Below are 18,733 nucleotides of genomic sequence, written 5' to 3'. Positions count from 1 at the left end.
CGCCATAAGACCTATCTGTGTCGGTGCGACATAAAACAAATTGTAAAAAAAGTATAAGTTTCGACTGCTTTGCAGTCATCATCAGCTATATTTACATTAGCTTAGGTGTAAATAAGGTAAACTATGCACAATATATGTTCTCGTATTGGCCTTGATAATTTCTCATGGGAAACTTAAAAAGAATTTGTTTATGGGGGAGGATGGTGGTGGTGTGAGGGGTCTTGGATGGGGGGAAGAATTTTTAAAAAGTGATTAACGACTTGTCCTTAACTAAAATAGTGTTAAATTCTCTTCTTCCAATAAGATTAAAAAATGTCTTTAAATGTCTTTTTTAGCTTCTGTTCGGAAGCGTATTTGAAAAACACTGATTAACTTTTCACCACCTAACTACTTAGGATGTTATTGAAGTATAATTAAAAACATATTCTTAACTAAAATAAGAATCAGCTTTTTCCACAGGCCTTCAAGTACAAATATGAATGGGACTTAGAAAGAAGATTTTATCTCCTCGACTGGTAGCTGACATGTTTTTATTAATATTTTTGTTAAGAATATGTTTTTAATTATACTGCACTTCAATAACATCTTAAATAGTTAGTTGGTGAAAAGTTAATCAGTGTTTTTCAAATCCGCTTCCGAACAGAAGCTAAGAAAGACAAAGACGTGTTTTTATCTTTTTATTGGAAGAAGAGAATTTAACAATATTTTAGTTAAGGACAAGTTTTTAATTTTTTTAAGCATTCTTCCCCACCCCTCCCAATATACAAAATTTTCTTAAGTTCCCCATGAGAAATTATCAAGGCCAATACGAGAACATATATTGTGTATATTTCACCTTATTTACACCTAAACTTATGTAAATATAGCTGATGATGACTGCAAAGCAGTCGAAGCATATATTATTATTATTATTATTATTATTATTATTATTATTATTATTATTATTAATTATTATTATTAATGATTTGATAAAATTGCCAAAGACAAATAAAAGTATCGATTAGGTGGATACATATTTTTCTGATTGTTAGATTGTCATATCGATACGGACATGAAGTGGATAGTTTGTAATCAGACAAATTAGACAGTTTTGACTCACAATCAAATGTATGGCACTGATGACCAGTTATAACGCTAACACCTAAAATTGCTACAACCCTAGGGACTTAAAACTTACGGGAAAATAATAGTAATCACAAGACTCCAGCTGAATCAGGCATTGTTTCCACTTTTTTGTACCAGGCTCGTCTGTTTGACCTTGCTCGAATTTCCTTCGTTAAATCTTAGTTCTCTTTCGACCTCGAAAGCATTTGGATTGTGAAACTAAGAAATCTTTCATTATTCTGTCTCTCGTGGCCCTTCAGAGAGTTGAATCCTCATCTTTATAATGTTAATTTTAATAATAATAATAATAATAATAATAATAATAATAATAATAATAATAATAATAATAATAATAATAATAATAATAATAATAATAATAATAATAATAATCTTTTGTGACCACAATGGATCACTTTAATCAACCCTTTGGTTTGGCGATTTCTTGATAGGAACTGTCCGAGCCTTGCGGTACGCCCAATACTTCTTCATACGTGTTGATATTCTTGCCCGTTCTGGTGTAGAGAATATTCTATTTGGGATTTTCTTCTTTGTGAGTGTAAAGTGGAAAATCATATTTTTAAGTGTTGTGTTTACTTTTTCTAATCCGTAGTGGCATCCGGTGTAAGGCCAATTTCTTCAAAATCCTCCCTGATTTCTTTTATCCATCTGCATCCAGTTGTAGTATTTTCGGAAGCAAGATTGTACTGCACTAGCTGTTTCAGAAGTCGCAAATCTGGCATTCTCAGAATGTGACCAAAGTACCCTAGTCTTTTCTAGCGCACGGTATCAATAATGGGTTCTAATTTCTTTTTTTTTTCTTTTTTTTGCTAGGGGTTTTACGTCGCACCGACACAGATAGGTCTTATGGCGACGATGGGATAGGAAAGGCCTAGAAGTTGGAAGGAAGCGGCCGTGGCCTTAATTAAGGTACAGCCCCAGCATTTGCCTGGTGTGAAAATGGGAAACCACGGAAAACCATTTTCAGGGCTGCCGATAGTGGGATTCGAACCTACTATCTCCCGGATGCAAGCTCACAGCCGCGCGCCTCTACGCGCCCGGCCAACTCGCCCGGTGGTTCTAATTTCTGATATACAACGTTGTTAGGTGCTATTCGCCAATGCCCATCTTTTTGATAGCTTTTATTGATACAAGTTTTTCAATTCGTCTTTCGATCTTCTGTAATCTGTCAGATTTGGTTTGTTCGTTTAGACTGAATAATGTTTCTGCGGCATATGTGGCTTCTGGCTTTATGACTGTATTATAATGTTTGATTTTTGCATTAATGGATAAGCATTTCTTTTTGTAAGTTTCCCGTGTTAATTTTTTGCCTTAGATAACTTGTTTGCCCTTATCTGCCCTTCAAACCGCATAAATCTTTCGCCTTTTACTAAAGATTTCCGTGGAGGGGGACAATTGATGAGTCTATAACTAATTTTGTGACGACTGAATTGACGGTTTTTCGTTAAAATTATTTGTTATTAACTCATCTAGATATTTGAATTGTGTTACAATTTTAATTTTAGTACCGTTAATATGTGTTTCTTTTAATGGTGTTGGTTTTTGGAGCATAATTTCTGTGTTCTCAAATGATATTTCAAGGTCAATTTTATTTGAAATGGTGTGAAGCTCTGATATTTGAGCTTTTGCTTCATCTGAATCTTTGGCTAGTTACGCCATATAATCTACAAAACAAGGCTTTTTTTATATTTTCCTACCTATTTTAATATTTGGAGGGCATTTCCTAAACCATTCTCGCATTACCATTTCTAGTGCACAATGAAATAGTAATGGTGATAAGCCATCACCCTGCCGTAACCCAGTAGTTACTTCGAATGGGTCTTATAATTCGCCTCTGAACTTTACTTTTGATTTCGTCTCTGTAAGAGTTAATTTTATCATATTTATTAATTTAGGATGTAATCCCATGTGTCGTAAAATATTTAATAAAGATTTCCTGTGAATACAATCATAGGCCTTTTTGAAGTCGATAAATGTTATCACCATATCTCTGTTTCTTTTCCTATTGTAATCCATTATCAGTTTGAGGCTCATAATTTGGTCAGGGAAGCTCCTCCAAGGCCTGAAACCTGCTTGATATTCTCCTATTTTATTGTCAAGTTGCAATTTAATTCTATTGAGAATAATTCTAGAGAAAACTTTATGTCCAGGAGTGAAATCCCTCGGTAGTTCTGTTTTGTCCCCTTCTTTTATGTTGTGGATGGATGATGGCTGTTGTCCAATGTTCTTGGAATTTTTCTTTAATCCAGATGTTGACTAGCTGTTGATGAAGGGCAATTATTGTTGAACTTCCAGCATATTTCCAAATTTCTGCAAAAGTCTGATATTCTCCAGATGCTTTAAAATTCTTCATATCATTCACTGCTGTGTATAGGCCCTATTTCCTTTATTGTAGGAGGATTTATATTCTCTGCTGGGATTGTTATCGGTGCCTATTGATATCTAAGTGAAGTTGTTTCTTCACAATTTAGGAGCGTTTTGAAATATTTATCCAAGATTTGTCCATTGTCGTAATTGTTGTGGGCTAATTCACCATTTCCATCTTGTAATAATAAGGTTGGGTCTGTGGTGTAGTGGTTAGTGTGATTAGCTGCCACCCCCGGAGGCCCGGGTTCGATTACCGGCTCTGCCACGAAATTTGAAAAGTGGTACGAGGGCTGGAACGGGTCCACTCAGCCTAGGGAGGTCAACTGAGTAGAGGTGGGTTCGATTTCCACCTCAGCCATCCTGGAAGTGGTTTTCCGTGGTTTCCCACTTCTCCTCCAGGCAAATGCCGGGATGGTACCTAACTTAAGGCCACGGCCGCTTCCTTCCCTCTTCCTTGTCTATCCCTTCCAATCATCCCATCCCCCTGCAAGGCCCCTGTTCAGCATAGCAGATGAGGCCGCCTGGGCGAGGTACTGGTCATCCTCCCCAGTTGTATCCCCCGACCCATAGTCTGAAGCTCCAGGACACTGCCCTTGAGGCGATAGAGGTGGGATACCTCGCCGAGTCCGAGGGAAAATCCGACCCTGGAGGGTAAACCTATTAAGAAGAAGAAGAATAATAAGTTTGGGACTTCATAGTTAGTCAAATGTGGTTTTTATTTAATACTAGCAAGATACCCGTGCTTCGCTACGGTATTATACTGAAATTTATAATTGAATGCTTATTGTTCTAGATATATAATCCGACGAAATTCGCGATCTGACTCGTTTTATGCGAGAATCCACCAAAATTCCCGATCTGACTGATTTTCTATTATTTTACGGCACGTTTCCTCCCATTTTTCAATCTTCCTTTCCAGCAATCGATTTCGTACTTCCCGGGCTAGGCTCAGGTATTCCTCCCGGTCAGATGGGTCCGTAAATCTTTGCCATCTTTTCCTATAATCATTTTTAATATGGATAAAATCCTTCAGGAGATCCGGCGTGGTGTCATATTGGGTGCCTTGGCGGCACTGAACCCGCGGCCCGACTGCATTCTTAGTCATTACCCGTCCAGGAGCCGTTTCCAGCGCGGTCCGCACATTTGACGACGGTCCGGAATATTATTATTATTATTATTATTATTATTATTATTATTATGTGTTGCTGGAATGGCTGATGTCAGGGAAAACCGGAGTATCCGGAGAAAAACCTGTCCCGCCACCGTTTTGTCCAGCACGAATGTCACGTGGAGTGACCGGGATTTGAACCACGGAACCCAGCTGTGAGAGGCCGGCGCGCTGCCGCCTGAGCAACGGAGGATCCTTATAAGTACATTAATAACAGCTAAAATCAATTGGTCTCACCTACTTCTACACCCCACCGCCGTTAAGTTTATTTAACGCCACCCTCCCCCCTCCCGAAAATTAAAAGAATGCTTGTTTCTTTATGTTTAAGGGAGTTTCCAAACACCAATGTTCACGTCTATTACCTTCAATTTTGAGATATAAGTATCCCAATAAAAATAATTTACTTTCTGCACTTCATATCACAATACTCCTCCCCCCCCCCCAAGTGAATTTTCCCGCAAAAAATACTTGTTTCTTTAATAGTAAAGGATCTTCTTACATACCAATGATCACGACTCTAACTTCTTCAGTTTTTGATGTATGTGTCCTCATGAAAGGAATTCAACTCCTTTACACTCCCGCCTTCCAAGACGGTTTCCCCACCAAAACGCGCTTTTCTTTGTTTTTAAAGGAGATCCAAATACGAATTTTCACGTCTGTAACAACTTTAGTTTTTATTAGATGTATGTATTCTCATACAATTAAGCCAATTAATTTTTCAATTCTTCCCCCCCCCCCCCCCCGCTTCATTGGATTTTCCGAGAATACGTGTTTCTTTACTTTTAAAGCAGATTGCAAATATCAAATTTCACGTCTGTAACGTCTTCATTTTTGTGATATCAGTAGAATAATTAAAATAATTCAACACCATTTTCAGTCACTTTTACCACCAACCCCCCCCCCCCCCTCCATCCAAGTGGTATTTCCGAAAACTATAAACACACGTTTCTTTATGTTTAATAGAGATAAAAAATACCTTCACTTCTGTAACATGTTAAGTTTTTTTTAGATATACTGTAAAAATTCTCATTTTAAAATTTCACCCCTTTTGAGTTCCCCTTAAGTGGAGTTTCCAAAAACAAATCACATATGTTTATTTACATTTACAGGAGATTCCAAACACCCACTTTTTACGTCTGTAACATTTTACGTTTCCAAGATATTCTGTAGATATAGTCTTTTAAAAAATTCGCCCCAATTTGTCACTCCTGTTTAACCGCCATTAATTGGATTTCCCAAAAACTAAGAATTACGTGTTTCTTTATTCTTAAAGGAGATACCATATACACATTTTCAGTTCTGTAATATCTTTCGTTTCTGAGATATATGTATCCCCATTAAAGGCATTCAACCCATTTTTCACCCCTTTTACACCCCTCCTCTTAGGATTTACAGGAAACAAAAAAATACGTGTTCCTTTATTTTTAGAGGAGATTCTAACTACAAATTTTTACATCTGTAAATTTTAAAGTTTTAAGATGTAGACGCACTCATTTTAAAAAATTACCCCCCCCCCTTTTCACCCCCCAATATTTGGATTTTCCAAAAACGAAAAAAATACGTGTTTCTTTACTTTTAAATTAGATCCAAAATACCAATTTTCAGGTCTGTAATATCTTCAGGTTCTGAAATATAAGTAGCCTCATTAAAGGCACTCAACCCATTTTTCACCCTTTTACACCCTTCCTATTGGGATTTTCCGAAAACAAAAGAATACGTGTTTCTTTATTTTTAAAGGAGATTCTAAATACCAATTTTTACACCTATAAACTTTAAAAGTTTTGAGATATAGATACACTCATTTTAAAAAATCACCCCCTTTTCACCCCCCCCCCATTAATTGGATTTTCCACAAACAAAAAAATACGTGTTTCTTTATTTTTAAAGGAGATCCCAAACACCAATTTTCAGGTCTGTAATATCTTCAGGTTCTGAAATATAAGTAGCCTCAGTAAAGGCATTCAACCCATTTTTCACCCCTTTTCACTCCTCTTATTACGATTTCCGAAAACAAAAAATACGTGTTTCTTTATTCTTAAAGGGGATTCTAAATACCAATTTTTACATCTATAACCTTTAAAAGTTTTGAGATATAGATACACTCATTTTAAAATATTACCCCCCTTTTCACCCCCCTTAATTGGGTTTTCCAGAAACAAAAAAATAAGTGCTCCTTTATTTTTAAAGGAGATCCCAAACACCAATTTTCAGGTATGTAATATCTTCAGTTTCTGATATATAAGTAGCCTCATTAAAGGCATTCAACCCATTTTCACCCCTTTTCACTCCTCCTATTGCGATTTTCCGAAAACAAAAAAATACGTGTTTCTTTATTTTTAATGAAGATTCTAAATACCAATTTTTACATCAGTAAACTTTAAAAGTTTCGAGATATAGATTCACTCATTTTAAAAATTCACCCCCTTTTCACCCTCCCATTAATTGGATTTTCCAAAAACAAACAAATACGTGTTTCTTTATTTTTAAAAGAGATCAAAAGTACCAATTTTGAGGTCTGTAATATCTTCAGTTTCTGATATATAAGTACCGGTATCCTGATTAAAGGCATTCAACCCATTTTCCCCCATTTTCACCCTTTTTCTCCCCTCCTATTGGGATTTTCTGAAAACAAAAAAAATACGTGTTTCCTTATTTTTAAAGAAGATTCTAAATACCAATTTTCACATCTATAAACGTTTAAAGTTTTGAGATATAGATACACTCATTTTAAAATTTCACCCCCCCTTTTCACCCCCTTACCGAAGGAATATCCAAAAATCCTCTCTTAGCGAGCACCTACATCATAATGTGAATATATCCCCAAAATTTCATTTCTTTATGTCCAGTAGTTTTGGCTCGGCGATGATGAATCAGTCAGTCAGTCAGTCAGTCAGTCAGGACAAGCTATTTTATATATATAGATTGTAATAATTCCATGAATGTGATAGTTTGAATTCTTCTTCAATTGAGTTCAGAGTTCAAGATACTGTCTTTTTATTCTTCTTAATGTTAGTTGTATCTTTCCGCTGTTTAACTAAATTTTGAAAAGATGCTTCAGATTTTTGGGACTGGTGCAATAACCGCGCTTTGTGTCTTTTTAAAATCATATCAACACATTCATTATTCCACCGCTAATTTTTACGAGGCTTTATTGGGGCCAATTCTTCTGCAATTTGCTGAAGGTTACAAACTAGGTCATCTGTGTTATCTATGATTTAAAATTTTCTGTTGCTTTTTGACTATTTTCATTTTTAATTAGCAGTGTCGTGAATTGTGGTAGTGATGGGAGGGAGAGGTTAATGAAACACACCTTTACGTAGCAATTCCTTCCTTTATTTACAGAGACAATATATATAAACAAATGAACACGAACAAAGATGCTTCATACACGCGGTAAAAGAAGAGATATTAGGCCAACCCTGGTCACTCTCCAGAGGGATGACCAGTTGTATCGGTCGGCCAATTCTGGATCCAGCTGACTGACTCAGGATGACTGTTCTTACCCGTCCGTCTCTTCCTCGGAGAAGTTCCTCGATGCGAGCTGTTCTCCACATCAACCTGGGCAGCACGTCGTCTTGTAACAAAACAATATCTACTGTTTGCGTACCGACAGCAGCCAATTTCAATATTAACGCCCGAGCAAGTAAGTCAATATCCAGCAACAAACGACCACCAAACTCATACTGCGTGTTCTGTAAGAACAGCGGCCACTGGTGCCAAGACTGTAAGAGAATAACGAACTTCAAGAAGAGAAACTTCCCCTTGGCCACGGACTGCACGGAAGTAATTATCCAGGCTACGAGATGAGATTGGAAGATCCAAGGAAAATCCAAAGGAAAGGAGTTTCTTAAGAAAACGACACACCTGCTGCGGCTGTGGTGAACATCAGACGACATGGCACCTGATGGACTACCCTTTATCCCGGGTTTCGGCCCCAAAAATGTCGTGAATCGTGATGGGAGAGCGAGGTTATGGAAACACACCTTTACGTAGCAATTTCTTTCTTTAGTTACGGAGACAATATGGGTATATAAACAAATGAACACGAACAAAGGTCCCCAACAAGCAGTGTAGGATCTATTTTCCTTTTTGGTTTATAAGCTTGTTGTTGTGCTCTCCTTTGGGGAGTTAATTTTATTTTTATTTTAACTATATAATGATCGAGCCTGTGCCTATTCCTCAAAGAACCCTGACATTATAAATTTTTTTGTGATATAATTTATCCATAAATACATTATCTAATTGCCATTCACTTTTAGTGTAATCTGGATGTTTCCATGTTTTGAGTTTTTGTGGTTTTCTCTTCAAATAGCCAACAGCCGTAGCCGTGTTGAAACACCGGATCCCGTGAGATCTCTAAAGTTAAGCAACATTGGGCGTGGTCAAGATTTGGATGGGTTGCCACGCGCTGTTGGTGGGGGGTGAGGGAATGGAGGAGCGGAAAGGAACTGGCCACCCTACTGTACGTAAACTCCGGCTCAGGTACACCTCTGCGGAGGTTCGGACCTGCCTTCGGGCAGAATACACCCTTACCTTACCTCTCTTAAAATATGTAGATTTTTATATTAGGCCATAATTCCTGCAAAGATTAATGAGTTTTTGACCATTTTTTGTTTGTTCTCTTCTGAGCAGGCCTTTTACCAATTACACCACGATATCTACGTTCTCTTCCTAGTTGGGTATTAAAATTCCAATTAATATTTTAACATGGTTTCTAGGAATGTTATTTAGGATATCGTCGAGTAGATCCCAATAGTTTTCTATCTTTACGCGGTCTTTTAAAGAGTTATTCTTATAATTGGCAGGAGTATGTGCATTAGTTATGGTATACACTTTATTAGCTGTCTTTATCGTAAGTGTGCAGATCCTTGAGGAATGAGATTTAAACTTTTGTATAGAGTTTGTTATTTTAAGGCTAACCAAAAAGCCTGTTCCAAACTGGGGAATATTTTTGTCACACTCTTTCCTGGTATACCTTTGTAGAGTCTGTGCCCTTGAGATTCCAGTACGTCCTGATCGATGTTCCTAATTTCTTGTAATCCCATAATGAGAATCTTGTGCTGGTCCATTTGTCGGTTATCACTTTTAATTTACCAGTTTGTAGAAGGTAATTTACATATGTGTTGCAAAATATGACATATGGTTTGGTTTAGATTTTGACTTAGGTTCAGTAGTCTTGTCGGTATGTGGGTATTTCAATGCCTCCGACTGCACTGGATCTTCAAGGTGGCAGCCCACCGTATCCGAGTACTGCCTTCTCTGACATTTGGTTCAGACGGTGGCATATTCCTTTGATATCTTTTCATAGTTGATTGTCGGGGTATTACCAGTGGTGGGACTAGGTCCCGAGTTACAACTCTGGATGTGACCCAGTGAGGTGATAATGATTTATGAGATGGTGATTAATGAAGTTGTGAGAACTAAGGTATTGAATCTCAGAGGTTGCCTCAAGATGTTCTTTGGCTATCATTTTACGGCATTGAGTCAATCCTCCTCCTTTCCCCGGGCTTGGAACCGGCAACAGCAACAACTGGGCTACTTAATCCACCCAGTAGGTACTGCAGGCGGAGTTATAGTAGTAGTAATAATAATAATAATAATAATAATAATAATAATAATAATAATAATAATAATAATAATTGTACCGGGGGTAGACCTCCCAGTTAAACTGCGCGCCTTCTATAAGGCCATCTATGTTATTGAACTTGAACTAATGTAATGCATGATATTTGTGTTTCCAACTGTTAGATGTCTCTACCATCGGCCTAAGTGCCCCCTATGGCGTGATTAAGGACAATTAATTCTCAAGGGAAAGTCTTATTTTAAAGTTGGATAAACTTAGTTTTTTACTACTGTTTTGTTCATGTATCAAAGTTGGCAACACACCTACTGCTTACTTCTTCTGTAGTTACCAACCAATCAGAAATTTTGGGAATATTTTCTCTAGCCAATTAAAATTGGGGGCGTGTACAGGCACCCAGCCTATCTGTAAAGAGTCCTGGAAACTTCCTCTCGAAATGCTATAAAAACCGGGCGCTCTGAGGCCGTATTGTCATCTTCATCGCTCCAGTTTAGTGAGTGTGGCGCGCTATTAGGAGACAGGGGCCACGGGTCGGCGTTCGGAAGGCCCAGCAACTCAAGGTAATGGCAGAATTTTCTTAACATGTGATGGCTCCAGCAAATAGCGTGAGGGAGGGTTTCAAACTTCTTTTCTTCATGTAAAGTTCTCATTTCGTGGTTTAAGTGTAGATTTTCGGCAAGTCTGAGGACTCTGTTCAAATCCCCGTTGGGAAACATGTAATGTAAGGGAACAAAGTGTGACTACCCCCTGTTGATTCCCATTCAACTTGGTATGGGGTGACTAAAATTTTCTAAACCTCTATATACTTAACACACTTTTGGCATTCAATATTTCTCGTTTAGTCGGCCCTCTGTAGAATAGGCTTAGCCTCTGCAACTTCGGGCCATAAGCCCACTTAGGGTTTTAAGAGCTTTTCTAGAAGGAGTGCAAGTGTGTCGCCTCCTAGCATTTTGTTCATGGCCGATCGGGGTAAACCTTTTCTTTTCACATTAAGGCCATTTAGAATGGGCACTCATTGCCTCTGTTTATTTTGTAATTGTTTATAGACCAGTGTGTAACAAACTGTTGAGCAGAAGTGACTGTAAATACATTATTTAAAGTTTGCCAGGCATAACCTTGTAAGAAACTTGCACCTCTGAGAGGCTGGACTATTTTAACGTTTGGAGCTTAGACTCTTAGGCTGTATAAATTAGTGGAGCAAACATGTTCTTATAAATAGTGTACTGTTCAGGGCTACAATGCTCATCCCCTTGTATATTATCATGTTGATAATTCTTTCTTAGGACTTTAAGTCATTGTTGTTGTGGGAGCTCACGAGCTCATTATTATATTATTGTTTATTCAGACTTTCTATCTATCAAATTTTAAACTAAACAAATAGGAGGAAAGAAATAAAACTTCAAAATTTAGTGCCTTAACTTACGCTCTGGTCATTTCCCTGCCCAAAGATTCACCTCGGCACCTTCTTGCACATCTGTAAGCCACGGAATTGCCGTACCGCAAAATTCTCACCTACATAGAACATCTAAAAAATATTCCACGGGTACTGGAAGTGAAGAAGGATCTGGAAAAAGCCCAGGTGAACTCAACTGACACTGCGGACAGAAACCTCTACAGGAAAAAAATTAATGGATGGAAAGTGCAACCAGAGAATGAAGTGAAAAAGAAGACTGGAGCAAAGTGGACAGAAGAACGAAAAAGGCTCCACGGAGAAAGGATGAGAGCTGTTTGGCAACTCAAGAAACAGAATTGTTAGAGCTTTGCGTGATCCATTGGGTCCATATGCACATAATAATAATAATAATAATAATAATAATAATAATAATAATAATAATAATAATAATAACTCCCACTAACCACTTTTACGGTTTGCGGAGAGACCGAGTCGCCGGCAGTTTGTCCCACAATTATTTTACGTGTCGGTAAATCTACAGCATGAAGCCGGCGTATTTGAGCGCTTTCAAGTACGTCCGGCTCCATGGCTAAATAGTTAACAAGCTAACGTTTGGTCCAAGGGGTCTCGGGTCGGGGATTTTAACTTTAATTAGTTAATTTTTATGGCTCGGGGCTGAATGTTTGTGATGTTCTCAGCATTATGGTATATTTCATCTTAGATAGGGCCTCACCCCTACAGACGCGCAGGTCGCCTATACGCCGTCAAATCGAAAGACCTGCAGCAGGCCTCTCCGGAGACCACACACCACTATTATTTTTACCACCGGACTGAGCCGGGATCGAACCCGTCAAGTTGGGCTCAGAGGCCAGTACTTCTACCATCTGAGCCACTTAGTCCGGTTCTTCCCCTTTCAGCTGTGGTTAGTGTTATGAGTGGTTGATAATCGTAGTGTTTTATCCCCTAATCAATCGACACCACCACCTAAAATTAATAATCGAAAACATGAAGCTTTGCGTCATTTTTCCGTCACTTTGCACATTGTTTTCGTTGTCACTCTGGTGAAGATAATGATGATAGTCGTGTTGCTCAATGTCTACGTACAGATGATGATGGTTATTGTATTTTTAAGGGGGCCCGGAAGAAGTGTGTGGGATTTTATCTTGACTAGCTACTCTACTTTGCTTCCTGGGCTTCAATCGTCCTGAGAACAGGAAGTCCCGTATTACATCATAAGTCATTGTTGATATGTTTGACCACAATTGTGTTTAGAACTTCCGTCGCAAGATAGATAATCAAGCACTCCCCTGTCCATTGAACTCGCGTATTATCCGACCTAACTGCAGGAGTAGGTATCTCTTTCTGTGAGGTGATTAGTACTACAGATTTTAATACAAGGAATTGTAGACATAAATACACCAAAACTAAATTGAAATGAACTGCGGGTATTTATACTGCACTAACTGACCCGCCCCGGCTTCGCACGGGTGGCCTTACATGTTAAATATCGCCCGTATTGCACCCGCTCACCTCCTGAGTCCCAGACTAGCATTTATCTCAGAGGTGATCGGTTCGTAATAAAATAAAATTTTATCAAAAAATATCAAATAGGCGCACAAATGAACACAGGGATGAACGGGGCATGCACATTAAGGCAAAGAGTATGGCTCATTCATAGATACTGATTATAGGACTCCACAATAGGATTGGGAAGTTACACTTAAATTCCATGGGCATACTGGACTAACTACAATAAAAAGATATGAAAACTGTTTCCAATTGAAATTGCAATGAGGAGCAATTTATTGACTTATTTTGCAAACTGCACATGATGACAATTATTACATTGAAAAACTTTCATCCTGAAAAAGAAAAGACATAATACTTGGATTCACCTCACTACTCTGGTAGTGTAAAATATTTGGTAAATACGCCCCATTCGCATGAGAGTAACATTCGCATGAGAGTCATCTCCCCGTTCCGTTGGACATGAGTCACTTCCGGTATGTACATTCTAGTGGGCCGGATCCCCACCGTGGAAATGTTGTCGTATCTAAAACGGGAATTTATTGTACGGACAAACTCTAGCCTATATTTCCAGATTCACAAACATGCCAAATGTAGCTCGTTAACTCAAAGCTTATCTCAATATTTACATTTTTCAAGACGACAAGACGTACGGAAAGGTTCATTACTATGCTCGCACAATGAAGACATGTCCCGTCCGTGGGTTATTTCGCACTTACCGCCAACAATCTCCCACGTGGAAAACCAACATCTGGTTCCGAGCAATTCGACATATGACGACTGCCCCTATCATATCTTCCTAAGATTATTAAATCAGTATCATTATTATTCTTTATCTGATCATTATCATATTCTGTGACTACCATCAATTATTTTATTATCATTAATTTCAATAATAATCCTATATTTGATTATTATCATTTATCATCTGGGATGATTATATGCTAACCCTTGCCGACGTTTCAAACGAAGGGTCGTTATTCCAAGTAATTTATCCGCACAAATTCATGATCAGTTTCCTAATAAATTATTATTATTATTATTATTATTATTATTATTATTATTATTATTATTATTATCATCATCATCATCATCATTTGTGGAGATTGTCATTATCGTATCAGTTATTCATCACGGATTTAATATTTTACATTGATCTCACCATAATTATTCTCAAATTAATCTAATAAATTCTTCCTACTATTCCACTTCGAAATATTATTATTATTATGATAACTCTATTTCACGCGTTACACTACCGTTAGCGGTATTTATGGTTAATGCATATGCTTTTACAATTTCGGGCTACTTTGGCGCTAAGCAATTGATTTAAGTAAAGATTCACTTGGATTATTATTACTATTATTTTTATTATTATTATTAAAAATGGAAAGTTTTATATTTTTATTTCCAGTCTCTAGAATTTAGTCACATATGTTGAGTCCCAATATGAACCACCAAGATCCGATTTACATCCATCGGGACACCACGGTATTCGGAACCGTAACCTTCATTCTCGTACTGCCGTTAATTTTATGGGGACACTATGTCCACCCAAGACACGTCTCAAATCCCATGGCACATCGCGGCTGGGCAAATACATCAAATGCCTGCGATTGCTAACTTTTAATATACTAATTAATCCTCGGTGCGTGGATTCTGCCACTCATAACACCGGAACTGACATTATATCGTGTTAGGAATCGAGATTTATCTATTCCATCATCAAAAACAGTACGGCTCAATTCTCACCTCATGCCGGATTTTCGTCCCGCACGGCTTCCGATCTTAAAAATGGGCTCAAACCACTCTGGGCTTTCAACATAACGTGACCATCCTATATACGTGCCTCTATCACTTCTAAACAAATTGGTATGGTTATTATAGAGTCCAAAAACGTGAAATCAACAATTTACGTCAAAATCAAATTTACTGCCCGTATTAAAGTCTTTAACGCTGCATGTCATCTCCACATTGATTATTATTTTCACTAGCCAACTCACGAAGCACTGTCATTATTATTATACTTTAACTTGCAAGCGCACAAAATATTATTATTATTATTATTATTATTATTATTATTATTATTATTATTATTATGACCTTCCGTACGCAACACAAATTTTACACTCTCTGGCACTTTCATAATCTGGCTGTCTGGTAACAAATATTCATACTAAAATACAATTAATCACCGCAGTGATTGAAAATCAAATAAATGGGTTAGCACAAAAAGAAATCTAACACTTGAAATGAACTTTGATCAAAGTATTGACAAATAGCATACATTAATTAAAGATAAAACCTATATTTATATTATATACAACAAACAAATACGCAATTAATTAATCTAACCCATAATTACGTTAATATAAATTAGTTCGTCCGTCTATCTTGAAAATCATGGATTCGGGAGGCGATCCACGTTAAGTAACCATGATTAATCTACACTGTATCCCGTTTTGTCGCGACACCATCCCCAAATATATTAAATTCGTGTACTCATTCCTATGTGGAATTCCATTGTCTCGTAGCAGATGAGAAGCCTCATGGCCCCATGGTGATTTACTCGTACATCATGTCGCACTTTATAAAATTAACACAACAAAACACTTCTGGGCGATTACCCATGGTTAACATCTTACTAGAGAATTTACAATAATTTATACAAGAATAAAAAATCACTTATAGGTGCCTCTAGACCCATTACACTTGCACAATATATTCTTCCTTGTGCCCGAACCATGAGTCAAGACACATTACGATGAAGTGTCGTTTCATTCGAACCGGCGCGTATCGCGTTCTTTAACCGGCGCTTCCTGGCGTATACGAGGCCGTCTTGCGATTGCACGCTCACACAGTTCCCTGCTACAATAATTGTTTCACCGTCTATCTTGAAATATTTATTTCAGGCTCTGAACACTGTCTTCAAAAAGTACTATCGGCGTTCCGTCGATCCTTTAAATTCCAACACATGAAATGTTGAGAAATGTATTAATTTCACATACAGTGATACTGATTATTTACACTCAAAAATCTAAATAATTCTCACCGTTCATCTTCACCTTCATGACTACTAACGTACTTTCAAATCTAACAGAATCTATCATGCGTTTCCTGGTACTGAGTTACAGAGTCACCGTGTCAGCGTATCAGCGTATCAAATTATTTCAAACGACTGGTTGCTGTGAAGCTCGACTCCCCAGTGTATATGGTCGACCTGGTTTAGCGCGTGGGTTATCTGCGTTCACTCCAGAGGGAGGGGGTTGGTTATCCCAAATCGGCACTTGCAGGTGGATTTGGATCTCTGAATTTATCCCACTTAATAAATTGGCGATACTCATTCACGTGTCGCATTCTGATCCCATATCGTTCGGCGATTACGAACATTTTACTTGATTTCTGTCCTCCACACTTCGCGCGCTAAGTCGGTGTCCCTGATGGCGTGATCGTCTTTGTACTGGGTTTATACCCGGTAGCTTTTATGGGAAGAAGCGGTGGGCCGAGTGAATGGGACGTAAAGGCACGATAAGTTTGCCAGATAACAATTTATTATATAAATGGAAAGCTTTGCGTTACTTCGGTACACAATTTTTAACAACACCAGGGACATGTCCCAATTTAAAGCACCTTTGTAAAACGCTATAAATACATGTGACCAGCACAACTTGCTAATTACTATAATATTCGTTATAAACCGGGCCTAGCCCTGAAAACACAATACATCGTTTACTTACAACCACCCAACTTAGGGTCTCCTGGTATCCCAGACTTGCCAATAGTACCAAAAGGTTCTGGGTCATGCCAGAAAAATCTTTAACTTAGAAATACTGCGCGAAAGCATATACATCGAAGGTAAACACACATAACAGCAAGGAATTTAAACACCATAATACTTGCTCTATCTACCCCAACCTTCTGGTACCTTCTCGTACTCAATAATTACACTCATTTACACAACTCCTTTAAACTTCTGAGACGGAAATGCTTTACGCAAATACAGATTTAAAGACAATGTTTAAAGGTGATCTGTCCCATACCTAAGGACAACATGGCTAAAAGAAGCACAGGTCACAAGACCCTAAAATAAATCTGGCATGCATACTATGTTTTAGAGTGAAATATGCCCGGGGTGAGAAACCTATTAAAACCGTACATAAACTAGTGCTTAATCCTACTCAACATATAGATTCTTTAAGATCGCGATCGGCTTCCTCAAACTGTTCCTAACGCGCTACACAAGAGGGGTAACTCACTAAAGTCTTACTCCACGTCTGGTGGGTACTCGGTTCGAGGCCGCGGCGGGACCGGCTGCAAGTGTGCAGCGAGCGAGCAAGTAAGTCAGAATGACCACAAGGTCCAGCGAGCGCTCGCCTGCCCAGCAGGGAGAGGCGCGCGCACACCCAAAGGGGAGGGGGAGTTTTCTCACCAGAACGTGGAGCCAAGAGGACAACAGCCAACATAAGATGGAAAATACCCCAGGACGGGAAGAAACTTCCCTTTATCCTGAGGCCATAATGGAATAAGGACATCACTTTATTTAAGGAAGAAGAGGGCAATCCAAAGAAAACATAATACAATATAACATGTACAAATAAAACCTCAATTAAAACAGCTCGCAAGCACAATTACACACAAATGAAATAAGACGAGGAGTAGGAAGAAAACGTTCTTCACGGTACAGATCTCCCCTCTCAAAACTCCAAACAGGGTGTAAAGTTCCATGGAAAACTTTGGTTTAAGTAGAAATGATTGTCGTTCAGGACTAAGTTCCAGACCCAAACAAGGTGGTCGTACATGAGACGAACACAACAATTCGCGCCGTGTCACACCTCCGAGGATAGCATTTCACTAGATGTTGCAAAGAAAGGTTACCAGCAATTCTGGAGAGTAGGGTCCAATGCCCAGCAGCGCCGAGCGATGTAATTGTGCTTAATACCATAGCACAGTTAGAAATTCCATCAGGACGGAAGAGCCTGAGAGCCAAGCAACCTCCATGTGAAGAACAATCCAGGGAGCATGGTAGCCCTGGGGCTCAGTGCATAAGGAAGTGTCCATACTAGTCGTAAGGAACGGCTGCCGGAGACGTTGAAGCCGACAAGAGGCTCAACTGAGGGGCCCTCTCAGAGAGCAAACTGCGAGGCAGAAACTCCGGGCAACTGAAAAATAAATGCAGAGCCAACAGTATGTTTCACCAACATCCCAATTCAGAGGGAGGGACGGGCATAGAGAGAGGAGAGCGACCGCACACGGAATAACCGAGCACAGACGTGGAGGTAACGACCATACCCAAAACCCAATAGGGAGGGGGAGGGTGATACAGGAAAGGATGAGGTAGCGGAAAGATAACAAATTCAAACAATAACTTAATTTAACGCCCCACAAACGTAAACACAGTTTACCCTAGGAATACCAAGAAACCCCACACTATAATAAAGAAGCAAGGCAAATTCGTTCCACTTTAAACAGAAAAAAAACTTAGGCAGGCTTAACCTGCGAGACGTGGACCCTAAAAATTCTTCCGTCCTTGGGGTCCCTGAGAAGTAGAGTTACCGGAGTAAGAAAATCCACTACC

At 38.6% G+C, this 18,733-nt stretch overlaps 1 non-coding gene across 1 annotated transcript; it reads left to right on the top strand.

The window, feature by feature from the left end:
- The first annotated feature begins 2,446 nt into the window (after positions 1–2,446).
- LOC136859290 (U5 spliceosomal RNA) lies at positions 2,447–2,562 on the top strand. The gene has a single exon (XR_010858939.1). It is a non-coding gene; the product is annotated as a U5 spliceosomal RNA (small nuclear RNA).
- Positions 2,563–18,733: the final 16,171 nt, after the last annotated feature.

The sequence above is a fragment of the Anabrus simplex genome, chromosome 1, assembly GCF_040414725.1.
Source record: "Anabrus simplex isolate iqAnaSimp1 chromosome 1, ASM4041472v1, whole genome shotgun sequence".
NCBI classification, from domain to species: domain Eukaryota; kingdom Metazoa; phylum Arthropoda; class Insecta; order Orthoptera; family Tettigoniidae; genus Anabrus; species Anabrus simplex.
The sequence above is the reverse complement of the archived record's forward strand: the minus strand, read 5'-3'. Positions and strand labels throughout refer to the sequence as shown.